Source organism: Pleurodeles waltl, chromosome 4_2 (assembly GCF_031143425.1).
Source record: "Pleurodeles waltl isolate 20211129_DDA chromosome 4_2, aPleWal1.hap1.20221129, whole genome shotgun sequence".
NCBI classification, from domain to species: domain Eukaryota; kingdom Metazoa; phylum Chordata; class Amphibia; order Caudata; family Salamandridae; genus Pleurodeles; species Pleurodeles waltl.
Genome location: NC_090443.1, coordinates 594,772,957 through 594,793,480, shown reverse-complemented (window position 1 = coordinate 594,793,480; position 20,524 = coordinate 594,772,957).

Below are 20,524 nucleotides of genomic sequence, written 5' to 3'. Positions count from 1 at the left end.
CACCCAGTCCCATTCTCGTGTTCCTCTGCCTATCCCATCCACACCATCAGACCAGCCTGCACACACCTCTACACCCAAGGGCAGCTCATCCAGACATAAGCACCACAGATCCCACAAGCATTCACCCAAGCAACATCCAGATGCAGACATGTCAACAGTCACTACCACCTCTGTGTCCCCCACCTCCTCATCTCCCTCCTCCCTCCCTGTGACGTCTCCACTCACACCTGCATGCACACCACCATCAGCCAGTACTTCCATCACCAGCACACCCTCCAGTACAGTCCGCCCACGTGCAGTCACCACCCCCACTGCCATTTACACGTCCCCTGTGTCCTCTCCCAGTGTGTCTGTCACCCCCTCTTCCAAACCACACAAACGCAGGCAGCCACCCACCCAACAGCCATCCACCTCACGACAGCCTCCGTCACAAGCACCTGCACCCAAAGACAGCACACTTGACTTTCCTACAACCACATCCTCTTCCTCCACTCCCATACACACTACACCTACCCATCCCTGTCCTTCCAAAGTGCTTTTCCTTTCCAACCTTGACCTCGTCCAATCACTGACCCACCCCCTCCATCTGGTAAGAGTAAAAAAAGCACCTCAGCCACCACCAGCCCTGCATCTACTATGACCATAGTGCAGGGCTATTGGAGTCCACCAGCTCCTAGGGCAGGAACATCGGCCAGCAGCAAGGGGACAGCCAGCCCACCCCCTGGGAAGAGGACAAAAAAAAATAAGGGTCGGCGCGACAAGCCTGAGACGGCTGTCACCAAGGACAGTAGCCTTGCCCCGTCACCTGCCACATCATCAAAGGTAGGCAAGGGCCACAGAGCTTCAGCAAAGGAGGGCAAGGGCAGCAGGGCAGAGAAGTCAGGCAGCAGGCGAGCTGGCCAGGAGGGCCCCACCAACCCCATTCCGGTAGTGACGGACGACACCCACGGGCCCAGGACTCCATCACAGGAGGGCCCGCGACCGCAGGGTCGGATGCCGACTGAGCGGGAAGTCTTGGCCAGGTCTGGCTCCCTAGAAACACAGGACAAGCACCGCTGAACAAGGCCCGCCGTGAGAAGCACCGCTGAACAGGGGCCCGCTGTGAGAAGCACCGCTGAACAGGGGCCCGCCGTGAGAAGAACCGCTGAACAGGGGCCCACTGTGACAAGAACCGCTGAACAGGGGCCCGCTGTGAGAAGCACCGCTGAACAGGGGCCCGCCGTGACAAGAACCGCTGAACAGGGGCCCGCCGTGACAAGAACCGCTGAACAGGGGCCCGCCGTGAGAAGCACCGCTGAACAGGGGCCCGCCGTGACAAGAACCGCTGAACAGGGGCCCGCCGTGAGAAGCACCGCTGAACAGGGGCCCGCCGTGACAAGAACCGCTGAACAGGGGTCCGCCGGCTGAACAGGGGCCCGCCGTGAGAAGCACCGCTGAACAGGGGCCCGCCGTGACAAGAACTGTTAAACAGGGGCCCGCCATGAGAAGAACCGCTGAACAGGGGCCCGCCGTGAGAAGCACCGCTGAACAGGGGCCAGCCGTGAGAAGCACCGCTGAACAGGGGCCCGCCGTGACAAGAACCGCTCCGCTGTGCCCTTCATCTCAAGCACCGCTCCGCTGGGCCCTTCCTGTCAAGCACTGCTCCGCTGGCCACCGCCGTCTCAAGCACCGCTCCGCTGGGCCCTTCCTGTCAAGCACCGCTCCGCTGGGCCCTTCCTGTCAAGCACCGCTCCGCTGGGCCCTTCATCTCAAGCACCGCTCCGCTGGGCAACGCCGTCTCAAGCACCGCTCCGCTGGGCCCTTCCTGTCAAGCACCGCTCCGCTGGGCCCTTCATCTAAAGTACCGCTCCGCTGGGCCCTTCCTGTCAAGCACCGCTCCGCTGGGCCCTTCATCTAAAGCACCGCTCCGCTGGCCACCGCCGTCTCAAGCACCGCTCCGCTGGGCCCTTCCTGTCAAGCACCGCTCCGCTGGGCAACGCCGTCTCAAGCACCGCACCGCTGGGCCATTCCTGTCAAGCACCGCTCCGCTGGGCAACGCCGTCTCAAGCACCGCTGGCCCATTGACAGTGCCGGTTCTGTGTCGAGCAGGGCTTCACGAAGCACTCTGGGCACCATGCCTCCTCCATTGACAGTGGAGTCGGTAATCCATCTGATGGAGTGTGGCTTGGCACTTCCCAGGATGGAACAGTGGGCAAGCCACACACTGTAGAGACTTGAGAGACTGTGGCTTTGCACTCCCCAGGATGGCACAGTGGGCAAGCCACCCACTGTAGAGACTTGTGAGACTGTGGCTTTGCACTCCCCAGGATATGGCAGTGGGCAACCCACCCACTGTAGAGACTTGAGAGACTGTGGCTTTGCACTCTCCAGGATATGGCAGCGGGCAAGCCACCCACTGTAGAGACTTGTGAGACTGTGGTTTTGCACTCCCCAGGATGGCACAGTGGGCATGGAGGCCCCTCGTGGATCTGGCGACTCATGTGGCTGAGGTTCCCCCCCTTCCCTTCCCCCTGAGGTGCCTGTAGTTTTATCATCTGATGCCCCAGCAGTGTTCTCTCCAATGATATCTGGTCTCGTGTGTGGGCTTTGCCCATGTGTTTGTGCACATTGGCCCACGGACTATGGAACTTTGACAGAATGGGCAGGACTTATTGCCTATGTATATATTGATACCTATGTTCATTCCTTATTTTGTATCTTTCATATTGCATTTTCCCATGACTTCAATGGAGCTATATTATACATCTATTTTAAAGATCATTTTATTTGTGTCTTTTCATTATCCCGGTGGGTTTGTGGGGTGTCACTCTGACTTGTTGCTCTGCATTGGGGTGTAGGTATTTGGGGTGGGGGGATGGGTGTATGGCGTATGTGTGTGCCCATAAGCTTTCCTCCTCCCCCCTCCCCTGTGTCGTAGGTGCAGTACTCACCGGTGTCGTCTGCGCCGGCGTTCGTACTCCTGGTAGATGAGCAGGTAGACAATAGCTGGTAGGATGTTTAATTCGGGTTCCATGCTGTCCTCCTTCCTCGTGGAGTGTGTATCGGTGAGTGTTTTCCCGTTCGTAGTCTGTTTCCGCCGTGTTTTTATCGGCGGGGCTCCCGCCCCGGAAAAGGTGGCGGATTGGTGAGTTGTGATAGGGTGGGCGGTACATTGTCTGCCGTCTGCCTGTTGGTGGTGACCGCCGCGCTGTTTGTCTGTCCCGCCGTGGCTGTCGGAGTGTTAAAGTGGCGGGCTGTGTTGGCGGTTCCCGCCAGGGTCAGAATTCAATTTTTTGGACCGCCTGCCTGTTGGCGGGTTGGCCGCCACTTTATCACCGACCGCCAGGGTTGGAATGACCCCCTGTGTCTTTTCCCCATAGTTTGCTCGTCATTCATAATTACCTGAATTTGAAGTTGTGCTTGCATGACAATTATCAAAAAACCTATCAATAAATAAATACATTTTAAAGTTTGTCTCATTATATTATTATGAAAGAACTGGGAATCAGGACTCAATGTGAGAAGCTGCAAATGCCGGGATGGAGGTCTGCATGGGCCAACCGGCTTTCATTCCATCATTCACATTTGCAGTGTGTCCTCATTGCAAACCTGGATCTGCTGCAGGCCTCAGACCAAGGATTTGCAACTTTTTGCAACTAGGTCAAAGCTGATCCCTGTCCAATTAATACTAACGAGTAAGGAGGATTCTAAGGTTTTGCAAACAGTATCTGTGTGCTGCAAAGGAATCGAATATTCCTCGCACCACACAGTAGGAGGCTGCTAACATCATAAAGCATTGCTGTGAGGACATCTTAGAGAAAAAGTTTCATGGAACCCTGTTATAATTCAAATCTGTTAAGCGATCACTACAAACAACACTTAGGGCCTGATTACAACCTTGGAGGTGTTAATCCGTCCCAAATGTGACGGATATACCACCAGCCGTATTACGAGTTCCATAGGATATAATGGACTCGTAATACGGCAGGTGGTATATCCGTCACATTTGGGACGGATTAACACCTTCCTCCAAAGTTGTAATCAGGCCCTTAATATTTAATTTATCTTACTGCCTATCAGTGTGTTTTGTCGTGTTTGGGTTTGTAAGCACTGTGTGTAATTAAAAATAATATTAAAAAGATACAGGGGGTGATTTTAACCTTGGCGGACGGCGGAGGCAGTCCGCCAAGGTACCGCCGTGAAATGACCGCACCGCGGTCAAAAGACCGCGGCGGCCATTTAAACATTTCCTCTGGGCCGGCCGGCGCTCTCCGAAAGAGCGCCCGCCGGCCCAGAGGAAATGCCCCTGCAACGAGGACGCCGGCTCAGAATTGAGCCGGCGTAGTTGCAGGGGTGCGACGGGTGCAGGTGCACCCGTCGCGTATTTCAGTGTCTGCAAGGCAGACACTGAAATACTTTGCGGGGCCCTCTTACGGGGGCCCCTGCCGTGCCCATGCCATTGGCATGGGCACGGCAGGGGCCCCCAGGGGCCCCGCGGCACCCCCTACCGCCATCCTGTTCATGGCGGGTTTCCCGCCATGAACAGGATGGCGGTAGGGGCTGTCAGAATCCTCATGGCGGCGGAGCGCGCTCCGCCGCCATGAAGGATTCCCCCGAGCAGCGGTAAGTCGGCGGGAGCCCGCCGACTTGCCGCTTCTGACCGCGGCTGAACCGCCGCGGTCAGAATGCTCGTGGGAGCACCGCCAGCCTGTTGGCGGTGCTCCCGTGGTCGGTGGCCCTGGCGGCCACCGGCCGCCAGGGTCAGAATGACCCCCACAGTCATTATTTACAATTAGCAGTGCAAACATCCTTAATAAGGATTTCATTTGATGTACTAACTGAATATGTCTGAGAAGATTCTTCCTGATTTCATGGTGCTTTCTGCTTCATCTACTTAACCACTGAGTAAAGAATGAATGTCTGGTGAAGTATATCTGCTTGTATACATACCTTGAACATGATCTGAGTGTTTTTTTCTTGAGTGGAAAGAAAATGCATTATTTTTATTTCAGTACCCACCCGTTGATGACCATTGGAGTTCATGCGTGACATCAGACCTAAATGAGCGAATATTACATGTATTCTAATATTTAGGGTAGCAGCATTCCAAATACTGCCGACCCCAAATTGTAGCCCATGTCTTGACAAGAGGTGAATACAAGCAAACGTTCGTATTAGTGAGCCTAGTTGCGGAGATACATCTTTCAACAGCACAGAAGGATTTGTAGTACTAACGACATTGTTGTTAAGCTGGGAACCTTCTTTGATCATGATCATGTGCATGTCTGATGTTTATAACCAAGAAATGCTCATTTGGCGATTAAAAACGCATATGTCCCTTTTGAACTGCGCATTGCCCTTCTTATTGCCCTTCCTATTGCACATCATTGCCTGTCACAAATAGTGTGCTCTTCGATTCGAAATTTAATAGGAGGTGCCTACATTGAATTCAAATGCAAGGTGTGTTCATTTAAAGCAGGGAAAAGGGAGATGTACGGGGCTCAAAGGTGGGAAGGACCAAGCAAATGGAGAAAGAGGAACTAGAAAAAGGTGAAAGGGTGCTGGAAAAGAGAAAAATCGAAGAGGAATGGAACACTGAGCTATTCCATAGGGGTAGACGGAATGACTGTGCAGTGTCGGGAGGCCAATAAAACAGATTTTAGCTGCTGCCTGAAAGGATTAGGAAGCAATAGGTATACCCCCACTGCCTTTAGAGAGGAGACAGGCAGCGAGACAGAAGGTTTTCTTTACTTTTTAAGGTTCTATCATATGGGCAGAATGTTTTTCTTGTGTCTAGTTGTTCCTGAAAGCTATAGTTCCTTCTAAAATTATCTATGTACATTTCTGGTGGGCTTGCTTGGGGACAGGTCCTCCAAGTTTCCAGATATCTTGTTTTCGATTTGTGCAAGAAAGTAAGTGTGTTTGATAATGTTGCATTTTTATTTGAGTGTTGCCCTCTATATGGCCCATGATCAGAAAACAACATACTGGTATCCAGTCACTTTACACTTGACCGTACAAATTATGGGCCATATTTATACTTTTTAGCGCTGCATTTGTGTCATTTGTTTACGCAAATGCAGCAAGTTTGTGCCGATTTTGCATCAAAAAACGACGCAAATGCGGCGCAAAAAAAGTATAAATATGGGCCTATGTTTCCAGTTGCTAAGTCTATCTCTTAAGGAATGGGCAAACATTTATTTTACAATAGACTATTACATTAATTTCCATTTTCTTTTACTTTGTAAATACAGGAATGTACCTACGAATAATCATTACATTAAATGTAGTTCTGCTTTTCATTGTCATGGTACTTACTAAACCTTCTGAAGCAGAATTTTTCTAGCCATGCCGATATCTGAACTTGCTCATTCCTTTTCTCTTGTCCTAATAGGAAGGACACTGCCCATAATGTTTAATCTACCATCCAGGCTTTTATCTGAAGTCTCATTGTCTCGAGTCTCATGGCCCTGTAGATGTGGTGTAAGACAATGCAGCACAAGTCGTTGCAGTGTCAGGGGTGTAGTTTGGTCAGTAAGATTGGGGGGGTTGTGAGCTTCAGATTGTCCGACAATCAGACTAGCATATTCTGTTTAATACTTGATACAACATACAGGGTGCATGAGAGGGACCTACGGAGCAGTGGAAAGGGAGAGGAAGAGAGAAAACACAATATTTTGCAAAACAGCCAATATCTTTGAGGACTGTCAAAGCAGAGAGTGAGTGTGTGTTTTTGTCTGTGTGTACTTAATAATTCCTGCTGAATTATGACTGACATCTCACAAAACCCAACTGAAAGCACCTGTACCCAACTATTTATCAGAAAATACATTTATTGGGGGGTGCAAGACCACAAACACCCTCCTCAAGTTACGTCCCTGTGCACTGCCTTGCACTGCATCAGTGAGGCGTTCCATGGGCATTGCATTGAGTTTTCCCATGCAACACCCATGGATTTTGGCTCCTTCCCAGCTTTACAAGGCATTGTAAATTTGGGTATGCATACAGATCCTACACCTCCCCAGGGGAGATACACTGAGGGAAAAAAACGTCATTGCTCCTTGTTTTTTCCTCTTCCTATGTGTGCTGCATTGGGTAGCACACAAAGGAAGAGGAAAAATCCTCCATGGGTTCTTTTAGTGCTGGAAGGTGTCCCTTCCTGCACAGGAACAATTCTGTCTGCAACCATAGTGCATGGGTGCTTGTGTTGGGGAAAGTTGCTTGTTGATCTCTTTTGTCACGGCTGTGAGGGCAGGGGTCTAAGGGAGATCCTGGGTGGATGGTCTGCATGATTCTGGTGGTGTTCCCTGCATGTTAGGACGTGAGTGCTCAAGGTGGCGAGGAGGTTGCATGTTGATGGCCTTAATGGTAGGTTGGGATGGAAAGTTTGAGTTTGATTTTGTTGTGGACGTACTCCAATATGTTGTGGAAGACGTCTGATAGAGGATCTGTGAGGTTGAGATGGTGTTGGTGGCAGCCATCAGGTGTAGAGCCTAGAAGTGGACTGAAAACTGCTTTAGTGACAAGGTAATTGTTATATAAATCCTCACTCACCCCCTTGACTTGCTCAATGCAAAAGTTGGTTGGTCAATGTGAGTCAGAGTGCCCCAACACAACTTTACAAATGTTTTCCAAATTCTAGTAAAAAACTGTGATTTACTGTTTGCTTAAATATTGATACCTCTGGAACTCCCAGGATATGGGTCATTTTGGTGTCTGAAAATTCATAAAAATAAGAGTCATTCCTATAAATTAGTGTAAGAATTATTTTGTGTTGTTTGATTATCTTCTTTCGTTTTTTTGGTACATCTAAATGCTTTGCACTTCTTCCTTTGTTTAAACCTGACTGCTCAAAGCCATACATACCCAGGGTTGAGATAAGCTTTTACAACTGAGTCTGACTGGACCCAAGGCAGTATTGTGAATATATTACATGCTGTGGCCAAACAATGACCCCATTTAATAAGCATATTCACTGATGCTTTAATTTATTTAGAATAGATTTTAGATTCCACTTTGCCTTGGATTTCATCACATACTGTTTCTGAACCTATGGTCCATCTTCAATAGGATCAGATAAGAAATTGCTTCCTTATCCCAGCCTACTTGTTTTTTTTATATAATGCTGAATCCATGTGTAATGACCACTGCTTGGTATACCAGTCCCAAGTGGCTGTAAAAGTAGCAAAGGCTCCCATTATAATTTCTTCTCCAGTGGGAGCCTCACTATTATGTTTCCAGGGGCCAATTTACATTGCAGAATATGATATTGCAGGGCTATGTTGTTTGACTGTAGAAAACATAAAATATGCCTGCTCAACGTCCCTTTCAATTTGAGTCTGTATTTATTAATTATTTCTGGTTCATTTAAATGCCCATCCTATGTTTCTTTCTGAACATAATCATTAGCATCTTTTCATGTTCAGAAACCGTTTGAGCTAGAATGGCCACCCCCCATTTGCCATTCTTCAACAAAATCCTCTTTCTATGAGGTATGCATTCTTCTGCTTGAAGCTTCTTCTTCTTTTGTAAGTGTTGTTTTTGTCCCATGCACAATCCTCTTCTATCACTCTACTCTGCTGATAGGTCTACCCTTTTTCATATTCTTGAGAACAATGAGTAGTCTTTGATGAAACTTTAATTACACCAGAGTAATTGTAGTGATTATAGTGATTTTGTATTATTCTTTCAATAAAATATTACCAAAAATGAAGTGATTACCTCTGTTTGCAGAGTGATTTGGAACCAAAATCCAACCACAGGAGCACTAGAACAAGAAACTTAGGATTTAAAGGAAAATTACAGAGAGCGACACTGCGCCAAAATTGGCAGCGCCGCACTCCATCATTTTCACAATGCAGGGATGCTCTCTATTTAATTGAATAAAACTCACCCCTGTTTTGTCCCCTGCGTTGGAGCTAAATTGAGCTGACTAGCGCCAACGCAGACATCCTTGCACTATCGTGCAAGGATGTCTGCCTTGAGGGGTTTGATTGTTTATGGGTGGGAAGGTGTCCCTTCCTGCACATAAATAATCACTAATAGTGGTTTAACACTTCTGTGTGTGCTGCAGAATGCAGCACACACAGAAGTGGCAAAGCATAGTTTTGAAATTATTGTTTATGTTTAGGAAGGGACACCTTCCTGCACATAAACGATCATGTCTGTATTTTGCTTTTTCTTTGCGTGCAGCAGAATGCAGCACACATAGACAAAGAAAAAAAACGAAGAGGAATTAAAGTGGAGTTACCTTTTGGTGCTGCCTCAGGTTTACGAAAACTCGTAAATCTGAGGCAGCCTCAAAATGCAAGGGTGTTGCTGTGGCACACCCACAGCAAAACCCATTGCACGCCCCTTCTGCGCAAAGGGCTGAGTGTGAAGGTCACCTTGTAAATACGGGGCAGATGATTGTGCCACCGGAGCATCACAAAAAGTTCTGTGACATGTAGACTTATTTTCCTGGAGCAAAATTCATCCTCTTGTCCATTTTGGATGCAAGGATGTATTTTTGCTAAAAACAGATCATGCTATATGATTTACTATGATCCTGAAGTAAATCTGTATAATTTCACATAATTTTGCAGTAATTTTACGTAATTACACCACAAAAAAGGGTCTGGTCTTTTCATGTCAATGGTCTTGAGAAAAATGAGAACATCTCATCACAGGATAGCCAACTCTCTGTAGAATTAATTACTTTCCTATCTCTTAATGAATACACTCCTTGTTCCTCATTGTTACAATATTATTTGAAATTAATTTTCCTGGATCCACCACAGGATTCCACAAATATGCTTCCCGCAATAGTTTTTGCTTTGGATTTTGCACAGGAACATATTCATTATCCTGTATTTTTACTGTAGAGATTAGTGAGCATAAACCACACCCAACTGTTAGATTTTCCTAGCTACCCACAATGGAATTTCTTTAGTTTGACTGTGCATATGTAGCTTGTTTATTAATAACAGTGACTTATGCATGTGTCTATGTTTGCCCATGACCTCACCGCCAGTCTGTTGTAATAATAATTTCTGGTCTGCAGCAGCCCGTCCTTATTCAGGACGTGTGCGCATCCAATAACATGACAGTGAAGAGAGAGGCCAAGGCAGAGGATGTGGTCTAGTCTTCATGCGTTCCCCTGCCTAGGTCCTCGTCCTGGAAGCCTTAAAGTTCATGGTCAGGTTCCTAGACTGTGGTAGCATAAAAGCTGCACTCTGGAACCCATCTTTGCGTTGTAGTTCTTAGCTTGACACTTACTTATCATGCTTTATGATGGCCTCAGTTCTGGTGTTCTCTCCTTGCTGGTCAAGCTTCTGCCATTCAGGTGACCTCCTTAGAGATAGTCTCAGTTCTTCAATGGCTGCTTGTGGGCTTTGCTGATCTACTTGGGGCACTTTCAATTTGGGAAGTTTCTATCTACCTTGTGCCTGTGGAGACCAATGGGACAAATAGAGTTTACCAACAGCTGATTGATCTTCTAATTTGGTAAAGTGCATGCATTCAAGTAACTCTAAATACATGCACTGCGTTAGGATCTCTCAAACTTAATGGATATTGATATGTATATTCTGAAAAAGAAGGAAAAGACTGTTAATGGATGTTTATCCTGCTAAACACAGTGATTGAGAATAAGAGACAGATGTTTGTTTATAAAGACTTTTTGAGGCACTTCTGAGACTTAAACTACATTCATTGGGTCACTGCCCTGGAAAAGGGAAAGTTGGAGGTATTAGTTAAGAATGCACACTTACTAATTGTTAAGTAATTTTTCATGTTTTGAGGTGAAGGTTCTAAAAGGCCCATTATATTTCGTCAGAGACAGTCCTCGCTAGAGCTTCAGGTTGGGGATCATAGCAAGCTGTCGATGTTGCACAGAGTGCAGATCTCACATTGTTGGTCGTCACTCGTGGTTGCTGTACCGTGAAGAATCTGGTTCACCGGCACTTCAAGATTGGCGACCATGACTAGCATGCTTGCTCTTGGTCACATGGAGCCCAAAACTTCAATATTTCAACTTTTATTGCTGAGAAATGCTCTGTAGTATAATTCAAGGCTTCAGGATCTGGATAGGCACCTACTGGAGATCATGTACTCACTCAAGCAGAGGTCATCAGGGCTCAGGCAGGTCCAGTTGCAGGTCTAGGGAGATCCAGTCGTAGCAGGTCAGCTGTGCAGTTCCAGGGAGTCCTCTGGACCTTCTTGTGCCCCAGTAGCTCAGAAAAGTAAGATGGTCAACTGACCCTTGGAGCATCTCAGGTTAGTCCGAGATAAAGCAGCAGGTTCAATCTTCCTTCACAGAGAGCAAGTTAGGCGTTTAGCAGAAGGGCAGTCCTCTGGAAAACAAGTCAGACCTCAAGAAGCAAGGCAGTCATCTGGGGAACAAGGCAGACAATCTTCTGTAGTCCACAGGTGCAGGGGTGTACTGAGAAGGTGGTTAAAGAGCGCAATCATTTATACATGGTGCCTGGTGGGGGTGACATCCTGGCTACCACCACATCTGGTTTCAGAAAGATTTTTTCTTTCTCTGCCAAGCCTCCAAGAAGTCTGGGGTAACAATTGGCTGGTATCAAGTTCCTTTGTGAGTATGCTAGAGGCAGCCATTTGAAATGTAAGTGAGGCAGGGAACAGTTCCGCCCCACCATCCTCGAAAGGGGCCCAGCCTGCTAACACCTCGCCCCTTTTGGCTCACTGGGAGGATTATATAAAGGCTAACTGTCACACAAGTCACAGTCATGTGACACAGGATACTGGCTGTAGGCACCAAATGATTAGGACAAGACCATGCCAATGTCCTAAAAGTTGTATTTTCTGAATTGTGGCTTAAACTCTAACTTTATCTTGTAAAAGGGTCTTAATTTTTTTTTTTTATTCATTAAAATGTAATAAGGTAACCAAATGTAATCCAATGTGAGAGATACACCTTGAACTTGTGAGAAGCTCATTTAGGAGTTTGCTACTACCTGGACATTTAGGGGGTCATTCTGACCCTGGCGGTCAGTGTTAAAGCGGCGGCCAACCCGCCAACAGGCTGGCGGTCAAAAAAAGGGAATTCTGACCCTGGCGGGAACCGCCAACACAGCCGGCCACCTTAACACTCCGACCGCCACGGCGGGACACACAAACAGCGCGGCGGTCACCGCCAACAGGCAGGCGGCAGACAATGTACTGCCCACACTATCACATCTCACCAATCCGCCACCTTTTCCGGGGCGGGAGCCCCGCCGATAAAAACACGGCGGAAACAGACTACGAACGGGAAAACGCTCACCTATACACACTCCACGAGGACGGAGAACAGCATGGAACCCGAATTAAACATCCTACCAGCTATTGTCTACCTGCTCATCTACCACGAGTACGAACGCCGGCGCAGATGACAACAGTGAGTACTATCTACGACGCAGGGGAGGGGGGAGGAGGAAAGCTTACGGGCACACACATATGCGACCCCCCCCCAACTATCTACACACCAATGCAGAGCACCAAGTCACAGTGACACCACCCAAACCCCCCGGAATACTGCAAAGACATAATTAAAGTGAGAAACAAAATTTATGTATAAAAGAGGTTCTTTGAAGTCATGGTAAAATAGCAATATGAATTGTAAAAAATCAAGTAAGAACATTGCGAAACCGATAAACATAGGCAATAAGTCCTGCACAGTCACTTAAATTTCCACTGTCCGTGGGCCAAAGTGTATCAACACATGGGCAAAGCCCACACAGGAGACCTGAGTCTGTTGGAGAGAACACTGCTGGGGCATCAGATGACAAAACTACAGGCACCTCAGGGGGAAGGGAAGGGGGGGCACCTCAGCCACATGAGTCCACGACGCCAGATCCACGAAGGGTCCACCATGCCCACTGTGCCATCCTGGGGAGTGCAAAGCCACAGTCTCACAAGTCTCTACAGTGGGTGGTCTGCCCACTGTGCCATCCTGGGGAGTGCAGAGACACAGGCCATCAGATGGATTACAGACTCCACAGGTAATGGAGGAGGCAGGGTGCCCCGAGTGCAGCGTGAACACTATCTCAACACAGAACCGGCACTGTCAATGGGCCAGCGGTGCTTGACAGGAAGGGCCCAGCGGAGCGGTGCTTGACAGGAAGGGCCCAGCGGAGCGGTGCTTGACAGGAAGGGCCCAGTGGAGCGGTGCTTGAGACGGCGGGGCCCAGCGGAGCGGTGCTTGAGACAGCGGGGCCCAGCGGAGCGGTGCTTGACAGGAAGGGCCCAGCGGAGCGGTGCTTGAGACGGCGGGGCCCAGCGGAGCAGTGGTTGACAGGAAGGGCCCAGCGGAGCGGTGCTTGAGACAGCGGGGCCCAGCGGAGCGGTGCTTGAGACGGCGGGGCCCAGCGGAGCGGTGCTTGACAGGAAGGGCCCAGCGGAGCGGTGCTTGTCAGGAAGGGCCCAGCGAGGCGGTGCATGACAGGAAGGGCCCAGCGGAGCGGTGCTTGAGACGGCGGGGCCCAGCGGAGCGGTGCTTGAGACGGAGGGCCCAGCGGAGCGGTGCTTGTCAGGAAGGGCCCAGCGGAGCGTTGCTTGACAGGAAGGGCCCAGCGGAGCGGTGCTTGACAGGAAGGGCCCAGCGGAGCGGTGCTTGAGACGGCGGGGCCCAGCAGAGCGGTGCTTGAGACGGCAGGGCCCAGCAGAGCGGTGCTTGACAGGAAGGGCCCAGCGGAGCGGTGCTTGACAGGAAGGGCCCAGCTGAGCGGTGCTTGAGACGGCGGGGCCCAGCGGAGCGGTGCTTGACAGGAAGGGCCCAGCGGAGCGGTGCTTGACAGGAAGGGCCCAGCGGAGCGGTGCTTGAGACGACGGGGCCCAGCGGAGCGGTGCTTGACAGGAAGGGCCCAGCGGATCGGTGCTTGAGACGGCGGGGCCCAGCGGAGCGGTGTCTTTCTGCACGGCGGGGCCCTCTCAGCGGTGCCTTTCTGCACGGCGGGGCCCTCTTCAGCGGTGCCTTTCTGCACGGCGGGGCCCTCTTCAGCGGTGCCTTTCTGCACGGCGGGGCCCTCTTCAGCGGTGCCTTACTGCACGGCAGGGCCCTCTTCAGCGGTGCCTTTCTGCACGGCGGGGCCCTCTTCAGCGGTGCCTTTCTGCACGGCGGGGCCCTCTTCAGCGGTGCCTTACTGCACGGCGGGGCCCTCTTCAGCGGTGCCTTTCTGCACGGCGGGGCCCTCTTCAGCAGTGCTTGTCCAGTCATTCAAGGGAGCCAGACCTGGCCAGGACTCCCTCCTTAGTCGCCCTCCGACCGTGCAGTTGCTGGACCCTTCTGTGACAGAGTCCTGGGCCCGTGGGTGTCCTCCCTCACACCCGGGATGGGGCTTGTGGGGCCCTCCTGGTCCGCGCCCCTGCTGGCTGACTTCTCCGCCCTGCTGCCCTTGCCCTCCTTCGATGAGGCTCTCTGGCCCTTGCCTCCCCTGGATGGTGTGGCAGGTGACGGCCCAGGACTTTGCTCCTTGGGGGCAGCCGTGTCAGTCTTCTCGCGGCGGCCCTTGATTTTACGGGTCCTCTTTCCAGGGGGGGGGCTGGCTGTCCCCTTGCTGCTGGCCGATGTATCAGTGCTGGGAAAGGGTGGACTCCAAAACCCGTGCACAATGGTGACACTTGAAGCAGGGCTGGTGGTGGCTGAGGTGCTCTTGGGACTCTTAGCAGATGGAGGGGGTGGGTCAGGTGGGTCAAAGAGGTTAAGTTTGGAGAGGTAAAGTTTTTTAGGACCAATGTAAAGGGTAGGTGTAGTGGGTATGGGAGTGGAGGAAGAGGATGTGGTTGTAGGAGAGTCAGGTGTGCTGTCTTTGGGTGCAGGTGCTTGTGACGTAGGCTGTCGTGAGGTGGTTGGCTGTTGGGTGGGTGGCTGCCTGCGTTTGTGTGTCTTGGAAGAGGGGGTGACAGACACAGTGGGAGAGGACATAGGGGATGTGTAAATGGCAGTGGGAGTGGTGACTGCACGTGTGCGGACTGTACTGGAGGGTGTGCTGGTGATGGAAGTACTGGCTGATGGTGGTGTGCATGCAGGTGTGAGTGGAGACGTCACAGGGAGGGAGGAGGGAGACGAGGAGGAGTACACAGAGGTGGTAGTGACTGTTGGCATGTCTGCATCTGGGTGTTGCTTGGGTGAATGCTTGTGTGATCTGTGGTGCTTATGTCTGGATGAGCTGCCCTTGGGTGTTGAGGTATGTGCAGGCTGGTCTGATTGTGTGGATGGGATAGGCTGAGGAACAGGAGACAGAGACAGGGTGGAGGCAGTTAGAAGAGGGAGGCTGGAAACATGGACAATGGCTGCCGTCAGTGCTGAGGCCAGAGCATTAAACGATTGTTGATGGGCAGCCTGACCTGAATGAATGCCCTCCAGGTATGCATTGCTCCGATGCACCTCCCTCTCTACCCCCTGGATGGCATTCAAAAGGGTAGACTGCCCAACAATGACACCGCTAGGGAGCTCCCTTCCGAGGACGTGTCGGTGTCGCTGGTGTCACCACGGGTCCCCGTTGTGGTGCTCCCCTCGCCCTCCGTATCACTGGTGACCTCGGTGTCTGTATCATGGCCCACCGGGGCCTTGTGAGTTGCAGCTCCCTCGTGCTCCGATGCCAATTCTCCTCCGCCTGATGATGCTAATGCACACATGCACAAGAAGATAAAGAAAAAGGGTGGGGGGAGAAATAAAAACAGGTTGAGTGCATGCATTGTCAACACTGTTGGCGGAGAGGACAGACACAGGAGCCTCATGCACTACGCCGCGCAATCGGGGTACACTACTCAGTACTTGTGACTAGGCCAACAGGTCTATGGGCAACAAATGCGCACATGGGTGATGCTGGACCATCGATTGCTCTACTTGGCACGCTACAGAGGTGGGGGGCGGGGGCACAGGGCCATGCCTAAAGGAGGGGACTACACTACAGAAAGCGCCCTGGCATAACGTCACCCACAGCCCTCCTCCCCCACCCAGACGCCTCCACTGCGTGTAAAGATAGCAGAATGTGCTGGTACTCACCCCCTTGTGTCTGCTGTGATGTCCTCACGCGCCCATCCAAATCGAGGTAGGCCACTGCCAGGATCCGGGACATCAGGGGGGTCAAGGTACGACTGGCACCCCTCCTACGTTGGGAGGCCATCCCCAGCAGTGATTCGGCGGTCTTCCTGGTCCCGCGGCGGATGTCCTCCCACCTCTTTCGGCAGTGGGTGCCCCGTCTGTTGTGGACCCCCAGGGCCCGGACTTCCTTGGCGATGGCACGCCAAATGTCGACTTTCTGATGGGCGCTGACCTATTTGACATGTACAGGGTGGGAAAGGAATTTTCATCATTTTTCTGGATGTTAGATGTGATTGCCCCCCCCCTCCCCAACCCTGCCATGTGGCACATGCTCTCATCTGTCGTGCCTTGCACTCCTCATTCGCTCCCCACCCCACCATCTTACATCCACCATACACAACCCAGGCATAGCCCATTCAACGTGCACCCAGTGTACTTACCTGTTGGTCTGGAGGACCGTAGAGTAGCGCATACTGGGGCAGGACCCCATCCACAAGTTTCTCCAACTCTTCTGAAGTGAAGGCAGGGGCCCTTTCCCCAGTCGCAGCAGCCATTGTTTCTTCCAGACCGAGGTCACAGCAGCAGTTGCAGTATAGGTCCTCTCCTGTGGATGGTCAGGTCTCGAGTGGTTAAGCAGATAGAAAATGACGGTCACGCCCGCGGCGGTGCGTACCGCCGCAGTGCGTACCACGACCGCCGGCGCACATCGTCATTGGCTCCTGAGACCCATAGGGTTCAATGTTAACCAATGCGCCTTCGCACTGCGGTCTTCGACCGCCTACCGCCACGGTGTGCCACGCCAGCGCGTTGACCTCATATCCCACTGTCACACTTCTCAGGTCAGGCAGCCGCCATTACAAGGGCCCACATGGCTTTATTGCTACTGCGTCACACAGGCCTAGGCCTTGCATTGCCACTCATACAAGCCTTTCAATGCATAGCAATGCGTGTACTGTGCAAGCTGGGTGAACGTACCTGTGGGTTGCTTGACTCTGTTCTCCATGTTGTCCTTCCTAGGCACCGTCCGCTGGGACTTGCGAGGAGAAGGATGAATCCTCCCGTGTACCGACCGCTGGTGGACCTGTCGACAATGGAAGAACGACATATTATACTTCGATACCGACTTGACCGAGCCACTATACATGAACTGTGTGCCCAGCTGGAGCCTGACCTGATGTCCCCCATCCGCCAACCCACAGGGATTCGCCCTCTGGTGCAGGTTCTGTCAGTACTCCATTTTTTGGCAAGTGGGTCTTTTCAGACAACAGTGGCCATGTCATCAGGGATGTCTCAGCCTATGTTTTCTAAGGTTTTGTCCAGAGTGTTGTCTGCCCTCATGAAATACATGCGGAGATACATTGTTTTCCCTGAGGAGGGTGATTTGGCCACTGTGAAGGGTGATTTCTATGCCCTTGGACATATCCCCAACATCATTGGTGCCATTGATGGGACCCATGTGGCTTTAGTACCCCCAAAAGACGATGAGCAGGTGTACAGAAATCGAAAAAATTACCATTCGATGAATGTCCAGGTGGTCTGTTTGGCTGACCAGTACATCTCCCATCTAAATGCCAAGTTCCCTGGATCAGTGCATGACGCGTATGTCATGCGAAAAAGCAGCATCCCTTATGTGATGGAACAGCTACAGAGACACCGTGTGTGGCTAATAGGTGACTCTGGTTACCCCAACCTGCCTTGGCTATTGACCCCAGTGAGGAATCCCCGGACCAGGGCAGAGGAACGCTACAATGAGGCCCATGGGCGAACTAGGAGGATTATGGAAAGAACCTTCGGCCTCCTGAAGGCCAGGTTTAGGTGCCTGCATATGACAGGTGGATCCCTAATGTACTCACCAAAGAAGGTGTGTCATATCATCGTGGCCTGCTGTATGCTTCACAATCTTGCATTGCGACGCCAGGTGCCTTTCCTGCAGGAGGATGGTCCAGATGGTGGTTTTGTAGCAGCTGTGAAGCCTGTGGAGAGTGAAGAGGAGGAAGACGACGGGGACGACACGGTCAACAGGGACACAGTTATACAACAGTATTTTCAGTAGCACACAGGTAAGAATCACCCACGCCTTTTTACATTTACTTCTGCCCTCCTGCATCTCTACTTTCTGTGTTTCCCCCCAGTTCCTTTTAACTGATTTTTGACTTTCCCTTCCCTTTTCAGAGCTGTATGACCCACAGCGTGACTGCTGCTTTGTTTGCCCATGGACTAATGCTAATGGACATTGGTATGTTGTCATCACAATGTGACTGAACATTATTGCACCGTTATGTGTAATACATTTGTAAAGAATACAAGCAGACTCCTGATTTTTGAAGTGCAATTGGTGATTTATTTTAAGTGCTGCATATGGGTCCATGATAGTAAAACGGTGATGGGTGGGGGTGGAGTAATGTCCATGGCAGAGTCCAGTTCTCAGTCGCACAGGTGCATTGTCCATATGCCTGTGGAAGGATGGAGCAGGGGCAGTTCAAGGTTGGACAGGGTGACAATGTGGGACAGTGGGATGACATCAGGGGGTATCCTATGCTGGCGGGGGTCTTGGCATCCTACTCTGTCTTCTTGTGTGATCTCAGGTTCCGCTTGCAGGGTGGTTGATCTTCAGCAGGAGGTGGGGTTCTGGTGGCCTGTCGTTGTGTGGGGGCCTCCTGTCCACTAGCGCCGGCGGAGGTGGTAGGCTGTTCGTGGTCCGGGCTAGTGACAGGGGCCCTTTGGGGTGCCACATGGTCCCGCAATGTGGTGACTATCTGGTTGAGGGCCAGGACAATGGTCCCCATTGCGGAACCTATGTTCCTGAGTTTGTCTCTGAACCCCATGTACCGTTCCTCCTGCTTTTCCTGGATCTCCTGGAACCTGGCCAGTACCGTCGCCATCATCTCCTGGGAGTGGTGGTATGCTCCCATGATGGTGGTGAGGGCCTCTTGGAGAGTGGGTTCCCTGGGCCGGTCCACCCCCTCTCGCTCTGCAGCCCTCCCAGTTCCCCTGTTTCCCCGAGCCTCTGTCCCCTGGACGGTGTGCCCACTACCACTGCCCCCAGGTCCCTGTTGTTGTTGGGGTGGTGGGTCAGCCTGGGTGCCCTGTAGTGGCGGACACACCGCTGATTGATGCGTCCTGGAGACAGAGGCATGGGCCCGCTGGGTGGGAGCTGTGCTGGTATTCCCAGAGGGGGTTGGGTCTGCTGTGGCCTGTGTCTGTGTGTGGGGAACCGACTGTCCAGAGGTCCCCGATGGTCCGGGCTGGTCATCAGGTTCTAGGTCGACAGAGCTGCTGTCATCACTGGGGGCCTGTTCTGGGGGCGGGCTGGACAAATCTGGACCCTCCTGGCCGGTGTGTTGGCGTTCGGGCCCTGCAGGGGTAAAAGAGTATGGTTATTGCTTCTGTGTGTGCCATGGCGTGCGATTTGGGGGTGCCCTTGTCCCCCAGTGCTGGCATTCCCTTGTGGGAGGAGTTGTGAGGGTGGTTTGTACGGTGGGGATGGGTATGTGCAGTGGTCATGCTTAGGTGATGGGTGTCCATGGTTTGTGTTGGCATTCAGGGATTGGTGTTGTGTTGGGTGGGTTGTGCTGGTGAGACATTGGCAGGGAGGATGTGTGCTGGGGGGTTGGGGGTGAGGGTGGGGGTGTGGGTTGGCATGCTGGTGGTTGGGGGGGTAAGGTAGTTGAGATAAGACTTACCAGAGTCCATTCCTCCGCCTACTCCAGCGAGGCCCTCAGGATGCAGGATGTTCAAGACCTCTTGCTCTCATGCTGTGAATTCGGGTGGAGTGGGTGGGGGTCCGCCGCCAGTCTTCTGCACAGCGATGTTGTGTCTTGACACCATCGACCGCACCTTCCCCCGTAGGTCGTTCCAGCGCTTTCGGATGTCTTCCCGGTTTCTGGGATGCTGTCCCACAGCGTTGACCCTGTTGACGATCCTTTGCCATAGCTCCGCCTTCCTGGCTATTGTGGTGTGCTGCACCTGTGTGCCGAATAGCTGGGGCTCTACCCTAATTATTTCCTCCACCATGACCCTGAGTTCTTGGTCCGAGAACCTGGGGTGTCTTTGGGGTGCCATGGGGTGGTGTGGTGTTTGTGGTGATGAGTGTGGTGTGTGTGGTGGTGTGTGGTGTTTTGTGCGTGGATGTAGTGTGGGTGATGATGTTGTGTTCCTGTGTGTGTTGGGGTTTTCGATAGCTGTGCTCTCTCTCTCTCTCTCGCCTTCTCTCCGAATTTCTAGTAGTGGGGGTTTGTGGGTGATGTGGGTGTGTGTTTTATAGTTGATTGGATGTGTGGGAGTGGTGTTTGTATGTGTATCAGGTGTGTGTATTTCAATTTTGTCCAATGTGGCTGTGCTCTGGAGCTGGGTGTGTATTTTGACCGCGGCGGTGTGTACCGCCAATGGAATACCGCGGTTGAAAGACCGCTGCGTGGATTTGTGGGTCGTAATGGCATGGGTGTGTGTGTGTTGGCGTGATGGTGGAGGTTTGGTCATCTCCAGTTTATCGCTGACCACTGATGAGGCGGCCTT